General features: G+C 40.9%; 1 non-coding gene across 1 annotated transcript; it reads right to left on the reverse strand.

Annotated features, from left to right (window-relative positions):
• Positions 1 to 609: 609 nt before the first annotated feature.
• On the reverse strand, positions 610 to 682 carry TRNAF-GAA (transfer RNA phenylalanine (anticodon GAA)). Its single transcript has one exon. It is a non-coding gene; the product is annotated as a tRNA-Phe (tRNA).
• Between the last annotated feature and the right edge of the window lie 3,684 nt (positions 683 to 4,366).

Here is a 4,366-nt window from a genome sequence, read left to right on the forward strand (position 1 = left end):
GTGAGAGAGCAGTGACTTAAACCCAAACCATGGAATGTCTCGAGGGATGCTGGACCCAACTACCACCAGCAGAGCGCAAGATGCCTAGATGGCTGAGGGAGAGTTACTTGACCTACACCCAAAGAAGTATGGTGCTATGACTTAAAGCATGTCTGCTTATAGAGACCAGCACACATAGAGTTAGATTCATACACGCATTGTCTGTTTCATATCATATTGCATCATACTATGTTTTTCTATCATGTTATTTATGTTGTTATGGAATAACTTGACTTGCTGAGTCCTTTTGAACTCACTCAGTTTTGTGCAAATATCTTTTGTTAGATTATTCTATAAGTGTTCATTACTATGACGGCCAGCACGAGGAAGCGCAAGCTGAAGAAGCATACTTCACGCAAGGTGTTGGCAGTTACGAATGCTATTATGCGGTGAGCGTGAATCGAACACGCGACCTGCAAATCTTCGAACCCGAAGGATATGATGAAGAAAAAAAAATAAATGCTATTATGCGGTGAGCCGAACAGAAGGATATGATGAAGAAAAAAATAAATGCTATTATGCGGTGAGCCGAACAGAAGGATATGATGAGAAAAAAAATAAATGCTATTATGCGGTGAGCGTGGATCGAACACGCGACCTTCAGATCTTCAGTCTGACGCTCTCCCAACTGAGCTATCCCCGCACATTCATATTGCACCAGCCGGGAATCGAACCCTAGAGAAGGCTTTTTGTTATCTGCAGTGTTCTGAAGCTCAGAAGATTTTGTTTGCTAAGTAGAAGCTCCAACATGAAGCTGATGCTTGGTGGAGCTCCACCCGGCCCATTCTTGAAGAACTGCATGTTGGTGTTTTGACATGGGAAATTTTCAAAGAGGCATTCCACAAGAATTATTTCCTTAAAGCTATGAAGGATGCCAAGGAAGCAGAGTTTATGGCTCTTGTGCAAGGTCCTCAGTTTGTGTTGGATTACCAATAGAAGTTTGAAGAACTTTTCTTCTTTACCCCTGACTCCTTGAAGCCTGACTGTGCGAAGTCAAAGAAATTCTTCAAAGGATTGCGGCCTGCAATCAGGGTTTATCTCACTGTTCAACCTATTGAGAGTTATGCCCAAGTGGTTCAGAATTCGAAAAAGTTGGAAGAGACTGAGAAGGAGAGTGCTCGCATGCAAAGACCATGGCAACCAAGGAATCCTGGCTTAGTTTCCCGTACTGAGCGGCAATTTGTTAGACCTACAACATACCCTACTCCTACATTTCAGCCTAGAAGTGTAGGTCAGAGTCTTGGATTTTCGCATGCCGGCCAGCATAGTCAGTATTGCGGGAATAGACAAGCTGTGAATATTCTTAATGCTAGGCCTATGAATGCTAATCCTAGTTCCATGGTTCAGAAGCCCCCTGTTGCAGTGACTCTAGTTGGACCAAGGGATCCTGTTTGCTTCCTCTGTAAGCAAGCCGGACATTTCGCTCATGCTTGTCCGAAGAAGCCGGTTCAGCCGTCAGCCCCTATAGCGAAGAGTGCTCCTACCCGTCCTTCCGGAAGAGTGTTAAGTATTTCCAGTACTAAACAAGATGTGAACCATGATGTGGTAACAGGTACATTATTAGTTGCTTCTATACCTGCATTTGTTTTATTTGATACGGGTGCATCTCATTCGTTCATTTTATCTGCATTCATAAAGAAGACTGACCTAACGCCGAAGAATCTATCTAGTTGTCTGATAATTAGTACTCCTACTACATCTATTGTGAAACTAGATAAAGTGTTAGATAAATGTCCTATTTTGGTTTGTGAGAAGAATTTGGAAGCCAATTTAGTACTTCTCGATATGAAGGACTTTGATGTCATTTTGGGAATTGATTGGTTGATAGTCCATAAATCTGTAATTCTTCGTTCCTCGAAGAAAATTCAATTTCAGATTTGTGGAAATTATGTTTTTGAATTTCAAGGTGAGAAAGGAAGAGTTGGTAAGAAGACCTTGACTGCATTGATGTAAGTCTGTGCATTAGTGGAAGGGGCTTCATCTGGAAGCAAGGTTAAGGAAGAGAAGAAGATTGAAGAAGTCAACGTTGTTTGTGACTTCGTGGAAGGCTGCCCCCTGATAGAGAGGTTGAATTTTTGATTGATTAAATCCCTGCAGTTGCTCCGGTATCTAAAGCTCCATATAGAATGGCTCCTACCGAGTTGTCAGAACTATAAAACCAGCTGAATGAGCTCTTAGTTAGAGGTTTTATACAGCCTAGTGTATCACCTTAGGGAGCTCCGGTTTTGTTTGTTAAGAAGAAGGATGGTAGCATGAGTCTATGCATTGATTACCGGGAGTTGAACAAGTTGACCATCAAGAATAGATATCCACTGCCCAGGATTGATGATCTCTTCGATCAGTTGAAAGGTGTAGCTGTGTTCTTGAAGATTGACTTGAGATTTAGATATCACCAGTTAAAAGTGAAGTCAAGTGATATTTTCAGGACAGCTTTTAGAACAAGATATGGCCACTTTGAGTTTAGAGTCATGCCTTTCGGTTTGACTAATGCTCCAGTTGTGTTCATGGACCTCTTGAACCGAGTATCTCATAATGTGCTTGATAAGTTTGTGATAGTCTTCATCGACGACATCTTGATTTATTCGAAGAGTGAAGAAGAGCATGTGAGACATCTAAATTTCACTTTGCGAAGACTATGGGAAAAGAAGCTTTATGCTAAGTTTAGCAAGTGTGATTTTTGGCTCTCAAGGGTAGTACTTCTCGGCCATGTGGTTTCATTTGAAGGTATTCTTGTTGATCCCGAAAAGGTACAAGCAGTTAGCGATCGGGAAAGACCGAAGACTGTGACGGAAATAAGAAGTTTTCTAGGAATGTCGGGATACTACAGAAGGTTTATTGAGAACTTTTCTAGGTTGGCTGCCCCTATGACTAAGCTAACTAGAAATGAAGAGAAAATTGTTTGGTATGACGCCTGTGAGAAGAATTTTCAAGAATTGAAGGATAGATTGACAAGTGCCCCGGTTTTGACTATACCTAATGACTCCAGTGGTTTGACAGTCTACACCAATGCGTCAAAGATTGGTTTGGGTTGCATTCTTATGCAAAATGGTAAAGTTGTAGCCTATGCTTCTCGACAATTGAAAGAATATGAGCGAATTACCCCACTCATGATTTAGAGCTTGCCGCAGTTGTCTTCACTTTGAAGATTTGGAGACATTACCTTTATGGTGAGAAAATCACTATTTTCACATAATATAAAAGTTTGAAGTACTTCTTTACCCAAAAGGAGTTAAATATGAGACAAAGAAGATGGTTAGAATTGGCCTCTGATTATGACTGTGACATTTAGTATCACCCTAGCAAAGCAAATGTGGTTGCTGATGCTCTTAGCAGGAAAAGTAAAAGAAAAGAGTTGGATTTGAACGCTTTGAGTCAATCATTGTTGTTTTCAATTTCGGAGCTTGGTTTGGAAATTGTTCCTAAAGGTTCAAAGTTTGTTTTTTCTGCCATGACGGCCTTAGAGATAGAATTGTTGCTCTGCAAGCTTCTGATCAAGAATTGAAAGAGAAGATTGAGAAGATTTCTTTGAACCCTAATTCGGATCCTGACTTTGGTATATCTATGGATGGCGCCTTACTGTTTAAAGGAAGACTTTGTGTGCCTTCGAATGTTGAAATCAAGAAGGAGATTTTAAAAGAAGCACACCAGTCTATTTTCACAGTACACCCTAGAAGCACCAAAATGTACAAGGACTTAAGAGAACATTTTTGGTGGGTTGGTTTGAAGGTCGACGTGGAAGATTTTGTGGCCAAGTGTGAGACTTGTCAGCGTGTGAAAGCCGTTCGACAACCTCCATCTGGATTACTTCAGCCCCTTCCTATTCCTAGTTGGAAGTGGGAAGATATCTCTATGGACTTCGTGACTAGCTTGCCTCGGACAAGTAAAGGTAATGATACGATATCGATAATCGTTAATAGGTTGACCAAATTAACGATTACCCATATCAGCCCATTTCATTCCTATGAAGATCACACATATTTTGGATAAGCTAGCTAGACTTTATGTGGACAATGTAGTTCGTTCGTCTGCACGGAGTGCTTGTGATATTGTTTCTGATCATTATCGTAGGTTCACCACAAGGTTTTGGAATAGTTTGCAAAAGGCCTTGGGAACCTAGTTGAATTTGAGTACTGCTCATCATCCACAGTCTAATGGACAATCTGAGCGGACAATTCAGATTTTGGAAGATATGCTTAGATCTTGTGTTGTGGATCTGGGTGGCAATTGGGATGAACACTTAGCTTTGGTTGAGTTTGCCTATAACAACAGTTATCAAGCAACAATAGGCATGGCTCCATTCAAGGTTTTGTATGGTAACACTTGTAGG

The sequence above is a fragment of the Hakea prostrata genome, chromosome 1, assembly GCF_041222555.1.
Source record: "Hakea prostrata isolate BN-2017 chromosome 1, UWA_Hpros_2, whole genome shotgun sequence".
NCBI lineage: Eukaryota > Viridiplantae > Streptophyta > Magnoliopsida > Proteales > Proteaceae > Hakea > Hakea prostrata.